At 42.1% G+C, this 16,441-nt stretch overlaps 1 protein-coding gene across 3 annotated transcripts in view; it reads left to right on the forward strand.

Annotated features, from left to right (window-relative positions):
- LOC137335197 (rho GTPase-activating protein 18-like) overlaps window positions 1–16,441 on the forward strand; it is a 120,288-nt gene that overhangs the window by 60,620 nt on the left and 43,227 nt on the right. The window lies entirely within an intron of this gene.

Consider the following 16,441-nt stretch of genomic DNA (forward strand, 5'->3'; position numbering starts at 1 on the left):
GCAAATGTGACTAAATTAATATGCTGCATGCTGAGGTGTATTGCCAGAGGGCAAGTAAATGGAAGCGGTTAAGTCTGAGCCCATGATGTTGAAGCTGTACCATGTTGTGTGACGGCTGACCTTGATTACTGAATTCAGTCCCTGGCTACTGAGGCACAAGGAAAACATCCAAGCCCTGGAAGGGGGCGCAAGGAAGGCCCACAAGCAAGTAATTGGCAAATGAATTGCAATATAGATAGGTGTGAGGTGGTGCACTTTGTTGGGAAGAATAAGGAGGCCACATACTGCTTGGACAATAAGAGTCTAAATGGGATAGAAAGGCAAAGGGATCTAGGGGTACAAACACACACATCACAAAAAGTAGCAACGCAGGTTAATAAGGCCATAAAAAAGCAAACCATACACTGGGATCTTTCTAGAGGTATAGAATTGAAAAGCAGAGAAGTTATGTTAAATTTGTTCAGAATCTTGGTTAGACCACGCTTGGAGTACTGTGCGCAATTCTGGTCTCTATATTATAAAAAGGATATAGAGGCACTGGAGAAAGTGCAAAAAGGATTCACAAGGATGATACCAGCCCAAACTGAGAGGATATACTTATCAGGAAAGGCTGAACAGGTTGAGGCTTTTTTCTCTAGAAAAGCGAAGGCTGTGGGGTGACCTGATAGAGGTCTTTAAGATAATGAAAGGGTTTGATAGGGTAGATGTAGAGAAAATGTTTCCACTTGTGGGGGAGTCCAAAACTAGAGATCATCAAAAAAGATAGTCACTAATAAATCCAATAGGGAATTCAGGAGAAACATCTTTACCCAAAGAGAGGTAAGAATGTGGAACGTGCTACCATAAGGAGTAGTTGAGGCGATCAGCATAGGTGCATTTAAGAGGAAGCTAGATAAGCACGTGAGGGAGAAAGGAACAGAAGGATATGCTGATAGGGTTAGAAGAAGATGGGTGGGAGGAAGCTCGTGTGGAGCATAAACGCTGGCATAGACCAGTTGGGCCAAATGGCCTGTTACGTGCTGTAGACTTCAGGCGTGACAAGCGCAGGATGCCCTATTGGTAAAAGTGTTTGCACACACACACTTAATGAACACTGGCAGCATGTAAAGTAGGGAGATTATGAAGTGGATCAGTGTGCAACGCTGATTTAAAGGGACAGATGCAATTTGGAACTCCACGCTCCAGCTAATGCACTGTCTTAACCTCGCACAGTTGAACGACTCTTAAATGGCATTGAGGACCCCCCCCACCAGTGCTATTTAAAGGGATCATGCAGGAGTTACAGGTTCGTTGCTGGATTATTGCTTCTGGTTGCTGATGCAATTGTACCTGTTTATGGAGGTGTCCTAACTTGAATACTAGGACTAGGGGACATAGCCTAAAAATTAGAGCCACGACTTTCAGGAATGAAGTTAGGAAACGCTTCTACATGCAAAGTGTGGTAGAAGTTTGGAACATTCTTCCACAAACGGCAGTTGATGCTAGCTCAATTGTTAATTTTAAATCTGAGATTGATAGATTTCTGTTAACCAAAGGTACAAAGGGATATGGGGCTAAGGCGGGTATATGGAGTTAGGTCACAGATCTGCTATGATCTCATTGAATGACGGAACAGGCTTGAAGGGCTAAATGGCCTACTCTTGTTCCTATGTTCTTATAATAAAGTTTCAATACTGTATAGGGAGCGGGCTGGCTAGCTGACAGGCAACATCCTGAGAGAGGTCAGCAGGTTCATGTTCCATGGAGCCACTACCACTTGCTGCCTCCTGTTATGTGTCACCTTCTCCTGCAAGAAAATGGGACGTGTGTCGGTGAGTGTTCTGCAAGATGTTTGGATGATGTGGTTGTCATGGTTGAATAGCTGCCAGTGTGTGCGACCTGTCAGTTATGGGTGTGCGGCTTCCAACAGTGATAATGTGTGAGGGTGAGATGAGACATCTGATCGGAAGAGTTGAGTACTGATTGAAAGAGTTTGTTGGTAGGTGGGTGATGGGGGTTTTGTGCGTGGAGCAGTAGATGCGGCTAGTGGTGCAGTTGATAGGATATGCCACTTGACAGTTGAACTCATGCACCTTGACTACTCGTGTCAAATCATTGCACTTCTTCCTGCACTGTATCCACGTTCGTGGTGCTATGCACCTGGCATTGACCTTGTCCCCTACTGCGTCTCACTGTCTCAGGAACATATGTCTGTAGGGTCTCCCTGTGGATTTAGGATGCCTCTACTTCTGTCCACCTCTTGCATCAAGACCTCTAGTGCAACACTGGTTCAGCTACAGCTGGAGTATTGTGTTCAATTCTGGGCACCGCACTTTAGGAAGGATGTGAATGCCTTAGAGAGGGTGCAGAAAAGATTTACTAGAACGGTTCCAGGGATGAGGGACTTCAGTTATGGGGATAGACTGGAGAAGCTGGGGTTGTTCTCCCTAGAGCAGAGAAGGTTGAGAAGACATTTGATAGAAGTGTTGAAAATCATGACGGGTTTAGATAAAGTAAATAAAGAGAAACTGTTCCCATTGGTGGAGGGGTCGAGAACCAGAGGACACAGATTTAAGGTGATTGGAAAAAGGACCAAAGGCCACATAAGGAAAAACTTCTTTACGCAGCGAGTAGTTATGATCGTGAATGCGGTGCCTGAAAGGGTGGTGGAAGCATATTCAATCGTGGCTTTCAAAAAGGAATTTGATAAATACTTGAAGGGAAAAATTTTGCAGGGCTACGGGGAAAGAGCGGGGGAATGGAACTAGCTGGATTGCTCTTACAAAGAGCCGGCAAGGGCTCAATGGGCCAAATGGCCTCCTACTGTGCTATAACCATTCTATGATTCTGTGATTAGAGAACCTTGGTGCGCGCTCTCTCGCAAGCTCGGTACAAACTCAGATCAGCAGATTAGCGGGGTCTGGTGTGCAGATTGGTGGTTGTGTGATGTAGCTGTGAGAAACTTTTATTCAATGTTTTGAAAGAACTCAACAGTTTGTAAACATAAGGATGGGACCTGCATCTGTGTTTTACGTGTGCGATTTCTGATCTCTGTTCAGACTCTGATCAGACCCGTATCTTATATTTTGAAAATATAAGAGTCCCACAAACTTTGAGCAGTTAAGTTGTTGCTCATTAAAAATTCCAGAGTTCCCATCATCACCATGCTTCACTATATTGCAGCACAGATTCGCTTCACCATTGACTTCCACCACTTCCTGCAGCCGCAGTGCACCTCCTCTTGAAGAGGTGCAGGATGCCTTCAAGTGATACGAGCCACTCGCACTATCTGGGCCCCCTGCTGGTGAGCAGCCACTCAACAGCGCAGGTAGTGCTGGCTGCACGCAGCAATCATGTAAAACAGCAGGCAGCACAAATGTCACATGCTGTCTACATCTCAACGACTCGGCGCGGGTTAATCGCGATCCCAGCACTTGTTTTTGGGGGTTAACAAATTTAACCTTTTATGTAACAAGCCTGGTGTCAGAGAACTGAGTTATGAGAAAAGGTTAGAATGAGTTATGATGAAAGGTTAGAAAAACTAGGTTTCTTCATCCTTGGAAGGAGACAAATGACAGCACTTACTGAGGCATATAAAATAAGAAATGGAATAGAGAAGGATAATTCAGAGCATATTTCAAGTTAAACCATAACTGCAGGACAAAGGGATAGAGAGACATACTGTTAAAAGGCAATTTCAGGACTGATGTCAGAAAGCATGTTTTTATTTAAAGAGTGTTTAATATCTTTAATGGTCTTCTGGGTAGAGTAATGGAGGCAAAAACCCCAGAGCCATTCAAGAGCTTCCGGGAATCGGGGATTGTACGATTCAATGGAAGGTTGAGTTGGAAGGACTGAATGGTCTTCCTTATCTGTAATTATCTTTGTTTTGAGAAAAATTGGAAATGGACTTCTTTTCTGTATTACCACTGGTTTCATTTTTGCTCTCATAGCTGAAAATAGGTGGTAAGAAAATGGTGAAAACATCTTGCATGTTAATGACTGTAATGACGTTGTTAAAGGCATATTTAAGAAATATATGTAGTTTTCCGCAGTGTAGAAGTAAATAAAAAGTGCTCCAAACTTCCATTAAGAGTAGGAATTAATGAAACAAAGGAAGGCCAAGTAAATATAGATCTGGCTGTAGTCTAATTGACCATGAGCATTTTCATTACACAAGGTATTCAGATCATATGCAGGCATTTTAGAATACATCAAGAGGAACAAAAGAAGGAAATTTAGATCCATTCTCATTGAGTCAAGATGGAGGAAATGGTTGTTTCAATTTACCACTGTAAACTGTAATAATGTGATCTGACAGTTGTGTTTGGGTTTTCTTTTGCTATCCCACCTCAACTCAGGCAGAATAGTGGCAGAAACAACGGGGACAATAGGGTGCTGCCTCCCCAACTTCGATTTTCTTCCCCCTGCCCAAGCCAGGACCACTGCTGGCTCCCCTTTTCCTGCCCGCTGCATTAAAATGCAGGCAACAGCAGTGTTGTGTGGGCCTGGTTTCCTTTCTCCTTTCCCTCTCATCTGCCCTTCTTCCCGCCTGGTGAAAGCTGGTGGTAGGTCTGGGGTAGCAGCAGTAAGGATCCCAAATGCTGCGAATGTAGCCCAGTAGAGGCCTCCCCTCCCTCCAATTCGCGGTGATGGCTTACCTGCTGAAGGCCTTGGTTTCAGTTGACTCCTTCAGTAGAATATGTGATCCAGTCTTCATGGTCCTGTCACCAATGAAATCTTTCTTGTCATCCATTCTGGTGCTCCAGCACCACCTGGTTCTTCCTGTGGAACACTGACAGGCCCACACTGGCTTGCAAGAATTCTACAGGGAGCTTATTATGAATAGCTAATGACCTCCAACTCAGGAAACTGGGCCAGGGTTATGGCAGGGTCAGGTTGGTGGGCAGACATTCTCCCTGACCCCGTAGGACTGATTAAGGTTGTGTGCAGATCTATTCATATGGTTTAGATTTGGGATGAATTTTGCAGAAGATATCAGCTGTTCAAAAGAGTTGGACTAAAGCTAACTGTACAAGGAAATAGGAATAGAAAATCTATTTTATTACAATTCGGAAATATTTAAGTTAGAAACCAGGAGAGAGGCACAGGTGATGCATGAAATGGAGAATCGGGAAAAAAAATTGTTGGGCAAATAGCTATGAAGAAAGAGGAAGTAAAAATAATAAACAAGAACCTCGTGGAGGGCTTTACTATTTAATTATTATTAACTTGAGGATCACAGACCTGTTACTGGGGCTTCAAGGTTATGTATGGGAAATGATATATAATGGATACATGCTTAACGGCTGAGGAGAGACAATTTCACATGGTTTAGGATAGATGATGTGGTTAACAAGAAAGGATTTGGGAATAATCAGAAAAAAATATTTATCCTGAGCTGAGGGGAAAAAAATAAACCTATTTCAGTGGAAATCTGAGCCCTAGACAAAAAATAATTTTCTAGTACACAAGATACAGAAACGGTGTAAGAAAAGGAAACCTCCCTGGGAAGACACCAACACAGTAATGGGTGGAGCATCTTTTTAGGAGTTTCTGACTCTCATATAGATGTGATGGCTCAATATGAATAAAGGGTTAAAAAAGGAAAGTATGCATATTTCACTATCCTACAATTTGCTTTTAAATCAAATATTTTAAACTATTTAGAAATGCAATTTTTTTTTCATGGGGAGTAGAAAAAACTTATATTGAAACACATAATTTATGCTGACACTTCAATGTAGTACTGAGGGAATGCTGTCTTGTCGGAGGTGTTGTCTTTTGGATAAGACATTAAACTGAGGTGCTACAAAAGATCCCATGGCACTATTTGAAAAAAAGCAGTGGAGTTCTCCCTGGTGTCCTGACCAATATTTATCTTGTAACCAAAATCATTAAACAGATTATCTGGTCATTTGGTGCCATTTGGTGCAAATTGGCTGCCATGTTTCCCTACATTATAATAGTGACTGCACTTCAAAAGTAATTAATTGGCTGTGAAGTCAAGAATGGTGCTATATAGATGCAAGTTCTTTATCAGTAAGACACAGTCTAAACATTACAATATTTATTGTAAAAGCAACTCAGGCCACATCTGATCAATAACCATAGCAACAAAATTACATTTGTATAGCGCCTTTAATGTAATAAAACACCCCTATACACTGAAGAGATATGTGGAAGGACTTCCAGAGGGTAGGATCTAGGTTGCTGGAATAAAAAACCTTCACCACAGTTATGGGAGGTAGTTAAAACAATGCAGAGGTTGAATGGTATTTGTTGACTCAGAAGAATCATAGAATGTTACAGCACGGAAGGAGGCCATTCAGCCCATCGAGTCCACGCCGGCTTTATGCATGAGCAATTCAGCTAGTCCCACTGCCCCGCCTATCCCCGTAGCCCTGCACATTTTTTCGTTTCAAGTACTTGTCCAGTTCCCTTTTGAAGGCCATGATTGAATCTGCCTCCACCACTCCCACGGGCAGTGCATTCCAGATCCTAACCACTTGCTGTGTAAAAAAGTTTTTCCTCATATCACCTTTGGTTCTTTTGCCAATCACCTTACACATATGCCTTCTGGTTCTGACCCTTCCACCAATGGGAACTGTTTCTCTCTATCTACTCTGTTTAGACACTTCATGATTTTGAATACCTCTATCAAATCTCCTCGCCACCTTCTCTGTTCCAAGGAGAACAATCCTAGCTTCTCCAGTCTATCCACGTAATTTAAGTCCCTCATCACTGGCATCGTTCTAGTAAATCTCCTCTGCACCCTCTCTAAGGCCTTCACATCTTTCCTAAAATGCGGTGCCCAGAACTGGACACAATACTTCAGATGTAACCGAACTAGTGTCTTATAAAGGTTCATCATAACCTTGCTTTTTTACTCTATGCCTTTATTTATAAAGTATGCTTTTTTAACCGCTTTCTCAACCTGCCCTGCCACCATCAATGATTTATGCACATATACCCCAGATTCCTCTGTTCCTCCACCCCTTTTAGAATTGTGCCCTCTAGTTTATAAATTGCCTCTCCTCATTTTTCCTACCGCAATGCATCACCTTGCATTTGTCATGTTAAACTTCATCTGCCACGTGTCCGCCCATGCCACCAGAGTGTCTATATCCTCTTGAAGTCTATCACTATCCTCACTGTTCACTACCCTTCCAAGTTTTATGTCATCTGCAAATTTTGAAATTGTGCCCTGTACTCCCAAGTCAAAGTCATTAATATATATCAAGAAAAGCAGTGGTCCCAGCACCGATCCCTGGGGAACACCACTGCACACCTCCCTCCAGTCTGGAAAACAATCTGTTTCCTGTCATTTAGCCAATTCTGTATCCATGTTGCTATTGCCCCCTTTATTCCATGGGCCGCAATCTTATTAGCAAGCCTACCATCAGAGGCACTTTATCAATCGCTTTTTGAAAATCCATATACACCACATCAACTGCATGGCCCTCATCTACCCTCTCTGTTACCTCACCAAAAAACTCTATCAAGTTGATTAAACACGATTTGCCTTTAACAAATCTGTGCTGGCTTTCCCTAATCAATCCACACTCGTCCAAATAGCACTGAAAAGAAACAAAGCCTTTTACCCTGCCATCTTCTGTAATAAAACCAAAAATATAATTTGCTGTGAATATAGACAAGATCTGACATAAATTAACATGCACCACATTAGGTACATTACTACACTTATCAGCTGTTGGTATAAAAGTGTGGAAAGCCATTTCCTACCCTCTGGAAGATTTGTGTTTTGAGACTGAAGTAATTATTTTGGCATACAAATAGAAGATATGTCAAGTTACCATGTAAGTTCAGCAAGCTGTAACATAATTTAAATCAATTGAGAATTATACGCTGCAAAAGAAGTGTTGATGTTTGTTCCCTACACTCAACTATTAATCAAAAAACACAATTCTCAGCCATGCATTAAATGCTAGAATAAGGTGCATTTTTAAAAATCTCACACTCTGTCAGATACACTCAGCTACTATGAATGATTAGTTTATTGCAGCTGGTTTAATGACAAAGTGCAAAAGAGAATATTGCAGTTCTTACTACTTGCAGGGCATTGTAAATACATTGGATTATTCTGCATTTTTGTTCAACCACTGTTGTACAAGTTTTACTCATGCACAGGTGGCTGCATGAACTTTTCATCCATTCAGTTAATTAACAGGAAATTAGTTGACTGGGAATGTGAAATCCTCATTAATTTAGGTGTGTCATGATATACCTGTTTTTTTGTTACAGAATTGTTGTTTCACATTCATTTTTGGAATCATTTTTGAGAGTGGGCAACCACAGTCCTGTCTTGAGGAATGTTTGTTTATTTCATACTCTGAACTTGCAAGAAGAATGTTAATACTTCTTTTTTCTCAAATTCCAGGAAAATTATATTGTAACGAGAACACATTTTGTTCCTAATCTATTGTAGAGAAAAAGTTGAGTCAAAACATGCGGTCCTTTTATTCTTTAAGAATGCATCCTCCCTGTTCTTCTGTGGGCAACTGTACGCAATGTGGCAGAAGTGCAATAGCTGTACTTGAAAAATAACTGAACTGGAGATAAAATGGATATTGAAAGTCTGTACTTTTCAGAAGTGTTATTCATTAATTTATGTATATTACTTATTACACATTTTCATTTTCTGGTTTGACTAAACAATCCAGCAGAATACTGATCCTGTCTGGCTTGGCAAATATTTCTGTCACTCATTTACCATTTTAGGTAATGATAACTGGCTCCCTAATTGAGTAAAATTAAGTGAGTAAAATTGAAAGCAGTTCTGTTGCATTGGTACTGTAATTGTAAAGTAATTTTGAAAATTGTTGTAAAATGCACTATTTGGTTCCCCCCTTTAAAGAAAAAACATACATCATAATGGGTGTCAAGTGTTGCCTAATAGGTTATTGATTTAAGGGGGCCGAGGTTTTAATTTTTAATTAGTTAAAACATTATTTTTATATTGTTCTAGAATGCATTCTTTATGAATACATCTACAATGTTGGTGCACATAATGACCAGAGCAGATCTCCCCAGTATATTTAATCATATAATGTATTGCTTGTCTATTAGGAGTGTTGCCTCAAGTTGTGGACTTGCAAAGGATGATGAGGCATTAGCCAAGTTGTTTATATGCTAACCAGTGTGGTAGCACTCTTATATTGTTAATAAATGTTGTCATATGTCCCATAATTGTCAAGTAGGAACCGTAATGAAAGGCCCTAATATTAGCATGATGTAAATTTGATATAGTGGAAACCTATGAACAGTGAAAATATTGCATTGTTCCAATTTACTTGTCACTTAATTGGATGGAATAACCCTCCCGTGAAATTATTATTTTCCACCTGAAAGGAAAATCCAAGCCCAGCATTTTACTGCTTACCTTAAAGACCAGCAGAATGTACCTTTCTGATCAATGAACCCCAGTGTCTTCCCTCGTAATAGATTTAGCCTATCTGTACTTTGAATCACTTAATTACATTTTTTAAAAGCATCCCAGTTCAGCCACGCACAGTGTTACATCATCAAAAAGTTGTGCTTGTGAGAATTTTTACAATGTTATAACTGACTGTACTTTGTCAAAAGGTCCACAGGCAACTGAATTTAAACTTCCATTTAATCAAATATTCAGGTAGAAACAGGAGGCTATTCTCTGCTTTGGCGGAAATCTGGCATTGTGAACTTTGTGCACACCTGACCTCTCTGCTGCTGACCCTAGCTAGTTTTCTGGGGTCAGCCTAATAAACATAATCTTGTTGGGCTCTTGTCAGGATTCCCACCTGTGCTTGGGAGTCTGCCTTTTGGTGGGGAGTGAGGGGGGGAGTTATGATGGATGCGCAGGCCTTGGGCAGCTGAAGAGGACTAAATTTGGTTAAAGTTTTAAAATTGCTGGGCTGGGGAGTGCAATCAACCAAAATTCTCTGCAAAATTTGTCCCTGGCACCAACATAATCAAGTGTTCCATGTAGTATTTAATCACATCTTTCTATACTTATCCTTATGCTTTTATTCCTATTCATGACCAGACTTCTTAACAGAACCATGGGGTGCTGCAGATTGATATTGTAGCCACGACAAAATTACAAGGCCTGCAGAGGGACAATGTTACTTTCCTAATTTCATAACTCCACATTGAAACCTTCCTGCAGTTCTAGGTGCGTACTATAATCTACGTGACTCATTATTTGGATGAAACAATGCAGCATGGCAAACTTTCCTGTAACATACAAGGGAATCTTTGCAGTCTTCCTTTATTGGGTTTTGTGTTTTCTGCAGTGCTACGTAGGGCTGCCTTCTTCCACCATTTGGAGTTGATTATGCTGTTTTTTTCAGATAATAGGATGATAACATGGTGTAATAAGGGAACATGTCTCATGAAATTGACCTTGTGGTCAATGTACCTTTAACTAGTGGCTAAGGACTGAGTGCGACCTGTTCTAAAATGCCTGGATAATCAGTGTTTGCAGCAATGAATAAAAGGAGCCCTTTTGTGGGTGAAAGACACACCGTTATTAAATAAACGGTAGGTTTTTGCAGTATCATAAAACTGTAGTCCGCTTAGGCCACACACATTGTAAATTGTTGCCCTACCAGGATAGCAAGATTGCTCTTTGCCTTGAAATGAATAACTGTCAGTTTGGTAGTGAAAAAACAATATTAGAAGTCCATAGATTTGTAACCTTGTTTTTCAATCACCAAACTGCCAAGGGAGTGGAAATTTTGAGGATGTTGCTCGGCACTTTATTCCTGATGGCTGTATAGCTAGGTGAAACATTTTGGTTGGTGTCATATGATTGATGGATACGGTAGTGTAATGGTTATGTTACTGAACTAGTAATCCAGAGGCAAGGAATATGAGTTTAAATCCCACCATGGCAGTTTTGAGAATTTGAATTCCGGTATCTGCTGAAGCACAGAGCGAACGGAGAGGATTACAAACTGAGTGGGGACTTGAGAATTTGGTAAGGGGGTAATTAGGTGTAGAGGGAGAAGGACAGTGAACAGAGAGGAAGAGGTCTGAGAGATCCGGAATAAAAAGGTAGGTTAATCGGGGTAAGTAAACAGTAAGTAAATTGATAATAAGTGTATCTAAAGGGAGTTTAGAAAAAAAAGGTTTCTAAATACAATGGACAGGCAGCTGAAACCCATTGCCTGCAATTCCTGTGCCATGTGGGAACTTCAGGAAGCCAAATGTGCAGGAAATGCCTCCAGTTGCTCGAGCTCAAGCTGAGGGTTTCTGAGCTTGAGGGGCAACTGGAGTCATCGCAGGGCACAAGGGAGGTTGAAGGTTTTCTGGATCGTATGTTCCAGGAGGTGGTCACCCCGCAGCCACAGAGAGTTCAGGATAGCAAGTGGGTGGCCATCTGAAAGGATAGGAAGAGGAAGGCAGTTCAGGATTCTTCTGGGTGTGTGCTACTCTCAAACCGGTATTCAGCATTGAATACCAGTGAGGGTGACGACACCTCGAAGGAGTGCAGTCCTGAGCATGGCGCCATGGGCCAAAGAACTGCATGGGGGGGGCAGAGTGAAGTGTAGAAATGCAGTAGTCATAGGGGATTCGATTGTCAGGGGCATAGACAGTTGTTTCTGTGACTGTTGATGTGAGTCTCGCATGGTGTGTTGCCTCCCTGGTGCCAGGGTAAAGGCCATCATGGAGAGGGTGCAGAACATTCTGTGGGGGGAAGGGCAACAGTCAGAAGTCGTGGTCCACGTGGGTGCCAACGACATAGGAAATAAAAGAATGAGATCCTGCGGCTAGAGTTTCAGGAGCTTGGGAGGAAGTTAAAAAGCAGGACCTCAAAGGTGCCCAGAACTGGACACAATACTCCAGTTGTGGCCGAACCAGTATTTTATAAGGGTTCATCATGACTTCCATACCTTTGTACTCTATGCCTCTATTTATAAAGCCCAGGATCCCGTATGCTTTTTTAACCGCTTTCTCAACTTGCCCTGCCATCTTCAACAATTTGTGCACATATGCCCCCAGATCTCTGTTCCTGTAGCCCTTTTTTTGAGCTAGTTATCACCAATACATCATATTCCCATGTGACTATTTGCGTCTGCAGTTCACCAAACTTATTTACCACGCTTTGTGCGTTTACACACATGTACTCTAAATGTACCTTCAACCTTCTCGTATTCTCTCTTAGTCTGATCCTACCTAATACTGTACAATTTCTTACTCTGGTGCTATCTGTCTCTCCCAATCCTTTTTGCAGCTTGTTTCTCCTGTCTCACGCTACATCCTGGTGCCCAACCCCCTGCTAAATTAGTTTAAACCCCACAGCACTAATGAACCTCCCTGCGAGTACATTGGTACTCCCCAGCTCTGTCGCGGTGCAACCTGTCTGTCTTGAACAGGTCCCTCCTGCCCCAGAACTGATCCCAATGCCCCAAGAATCTGAAGCCCCCCCTCCTGCACCATGTCTCTAGCCAAGCATTAACCTGCCTTAACTCCCAGTGCCATGTGCTAGTAAGTACAGAAATAGGAAGGTAAGGCAGGTTAATGCTTGGCTAGAGACATGGTGCAGGAGGGGGGGCTTCAGATTCTTGGGGCATTGGGATCAGTTCTGGGGCAGGAGGGACCTGTTCAAGACAGACAGGTTGCACCGCGACAGAGCTGGGGAGTACCAATGTACTCGCAGGGAGGTTCATTAGTGCTGTGGGGTTTAAACTAATTTAGCAGGGGGTTGGGCACCAGGATGTAGCGTGAGACAGGAGAAACAAGCTGCAAAAAGGATTGGGAGAGACAGATAGCACCAGAGTAAGAAATTGTACAGTATTAGGTAGGATCAGACTAAGAGAGAATACGAGAAGGTTGAAGGTACATTTAGAGTACATGTGTGTAAACGCACAAAGCGTGGTAAATAAGTTTGGTGAACTGCAGACGCAAATAGTCACATGGGAATATGATGTATTGGTGATAACTAGCTCAAAAAAAGGGCTACAGGAACAGAGATCTGGGGGCATATGTGCACAAATTGTTGAAGATGGCAGGGCAAGTTGAGAAAGCGGTTAAAAAAGCATACGGGATCCTGGGCTTTATAAATAGAGGCATAGAGTACAAAGGTATGGAAGTCATGATGAACCCTTATAAAATACTGGTTCGGCCACAACTGGAGTATTGTGTCCAGTTCTGGGCACTGCACTTTAGGAAGGATGTGAAGGCCTTGGAAAGGGTGCAGAAGAGATTTACTTTAATGATTCCAGGGATGAGGGACTTTAGTTACGTGGATAAACTGGAGAAGCTGGGGTTGTTCTCCTTGGAACAGAGACGATTGCGAAGAGATTTGATAGAGGTATTCAAAATCATGAAGGGTCTAGACAGAGTAGATGGAGAGAAACTGTTCCCATGGGTGGAAGGGTCAAGGACCAAAGGACATAGATTGAAGGTGATTGGCAAAAAAAAAGATGACATGAGGAAAAACTTTTTTACACAGCGAGTGGTCAGGATCTGGAATGCACTGCCCGAGGGGGTGGTGGAGGCAGATTCAATCATGGCCTTCAATAGGGAACTGGATAAGTACTTGAACGGAAAAAAATTGCAGGACTACGGGGAAAGAGCCGAGAGTGGGACTAGCTGAATTGCTCTTGCATAGAGCTGGCATGGACTTGATGGGACGAATGGCCTCCTTCCGTGCTGTAACCTTTCTATGATTCTAAATATTGCTGGACACAAGGTGTTCAGGATAGATAGGAAAGGAAAAAAAGGAGAGGAGGAGTGGCAGTATTGATTAAGGAGAATATTGCAGGGCTGGAGAGAATTGATGTCCTTGAGGGGTCAAGGACAGAATTTATTTGTTTAGAGTTAAGAAACAATAGAGATGTCATTACACTACAGGACGTATTCTATAGGTCACTAACTAGTGGGAAGGATATAGAGGAGCAAATTTGCAGGGAAATTACAGAGATGTGCAAGCAGTGATAATGGGGGACTTCAACTTTCCTAATATAGACTGGGATAGTAATAGTGTCAAGGGCAAAGAGGGGGTGGAATTTCTGAAGTGTGTTTAGGAGAACTTTCTTGATCAGTATGTTTCCAACTCAACAAGGAAGGAGGCATTGCTGGGTCTGGTTCTGGGGAATGAGGTGGGTCAAGTAGAGTAAGTGTCAGTGGGGAACATTTAGGGAACTGTGATCATGGTATCATAAGGTTTAGATTAGTTATGGAAAAGAACAAGGAGCAATCTAGAGTAAAAATACTTAATTGGAGGAGGGCCAATTTCAGTACGTTGAGAACAGATCTGGCCTGGGTAAATTGGAATCAAAGGTTGGCAGGCAAAACTGTAATTGAACAATGGGCGGCCTTTAAAAAGGAGGTGGTTCGAGTACACTCTAGGTACATTCCCACAAGGGGGAAAGGTAGGGCAACCAAAGCCAGAGCTCCCTGGATGATGAAAGAGATAGAAAGATGAAGTAGAAAAAGGGGGCGTATGACAGATGTCAGGTTGATAATACAAGTGAGAACCAGGCTGAATATAGAAAGTACAGAGGAGAAGTGAAAAAGGAAATAAGAGGGGCAAAGAGAGAGTATGAGAACAGATTGACGGCTAACATAAAAGGGAATCCAAAAGTCTTCTATAGACATGTAAACAGATAGTAAGAGGAGGGGTGGGGCCGATTAGGGACCAAAAAAGGAGATCTACTCATGGAGGCGGAGGGCATGGCTAAGGTACTAAATGAAAACTTTGCATCTGTCTCTATCAAGGAAGAAGATGCTGCCAAAGTCACAGTAAAAGATGAGGTAGTTGAGATACTGGATGGGTTGAAAATTGATAAAGAGAAGGTACTAGAAAGGCTGGCTATGCTGAAAGTAGACAAGTCACCCGATCCGGATGGGATGCATCCTAGGTTGCTGAGTTTTTTTTTTATTCGTTCATGGGATGTGGGCGTCGCTGGCGAGGCTGGCATTTATTACCCATCCCTAATTGCCCTTGAAAAGGTGGAAAATGCAGAGGTGCTAGCCATAATCTTCCAATCTTCCTTAGATATCGGGGGGGGGGGGGGGGGTATGCCAGAGGACTGGAAAATTGCAAATGTTACACCCTTGTTCAAAAAGGGTGTAAGGATAAACCCCGGCAACTACAGGCCAGTCAGTTTAAACTCGGTGGTGGGGAAGCTTTTAGAAACGATAAGCTGGGACAAAATTAATAGTCACTTGGACAAGTGTGGATTAATAAAGGAAAGTCAGCACGGATTTGTTAAAGGCAAATCATGTTTAAATAACTTGATTGAGTTTTTTGATGAGGTAACAGAGAGGGTCGATGAGGGCAATGCAGTTGATGTGTATATGGACATTCAAAAGGCATTTGATAAAGTGCCACATAATAGGCTTGTCATCAAAATTGAAGCCCATGGAATAAAGGGGGCATTAGCAGCATGGATACGAAATTAGCTAAGTGACAGGAAACAGAGAGTAGTGGTGAACGGTTGTTTTTTGGCCTGGAGGAAGGTATAGAGTGGTGTTCCCCAGGGGTTGGTGCTAGGACCGTTACTTTTTTTGATATATATTAATGAGTTGGACTTGGGTGTACAGAGCACAATTTCAAAATTCGCATGTGACACTAAAATTGGAAGTGTAATAAACAGTGAGGATAGTAATAGACTTCAAGAAGATATGGACAGACTGGTGGAATGGCTGGACATATGGCAGATGAAATTTAATGCAGAGAATTGCGAAGTGATACATTTTGGCAAGAAGAACTTGGAAAGGCAGTATAAACTAAATGGTACAACTCTGAAGGGGGTGTCGGAACAGAGAGATCTGGGGGTATATGTGCACAAATCTTTGAAGATGGCAGGACAGGTTGAAAAAGCGGATAAAAAAGCATATGGGATCAGAGCTTTATAAATAAAGGCATAGAGTACAAAAGCTAGGAAGTTATGTTGAACATTTATAAAACACTAGTTCAACCACAACTGAAGTATTGTGCCCAATTCTGGACACCGCACTTTTGGAAGGATGTGAAGGCCTTAGAGAGGGTGCAGGAAAGATTTGCTAGAATGGTTCCAGGGATGTGGGACTTTAGTTACGTGTATAGACTGGAGAAACTGGGGTTGTTCTCCTTCGAGCAGAGAAGGTTGAGAGGAGATTTGATGTTCAAAATCATGAAAGGTCTAGACAGAGTAGATAGAGAGAAACTGTTCCCATTGGTGGAATGGTCAAGAACCAGAGGACACAGATTTAAGGTGATTGGCAAAAGAACCAAAGGCAACGTGAGGGAAAACTTTTTTACGCAGCGAGTAGTTATGATCTGGAATGCATTGCCTGTGGATGCTGTAATAAATTGGGTAGTCAGGTGGTGAAGCATAGAATACTAGATCCTGGTCTTCAGTTGCTTCCAAACGTTTATTCACAGAGATCCACATTACCCACACCACACCCTAGATAAGCTCTCATATAAATGGATACAAGAGAGTCCCCCAATTGATACGCACCATCT

This window comes from Heptranchias perlo, chromosome 19 (genome assembly GCF_035084215.1).
Source record: "Heptranchias perlo isolate sHepPer1 chromosome 19, sHepPer1.hap1, whole genome shotgun sequence".
NCBI classification, from domain to species: Eukaryota; Metazoa; Chordata; class Chondrichthyes; order Hexanchiformes; family Hexanchidae; genus Heptranchias; species Heptranchias perlo.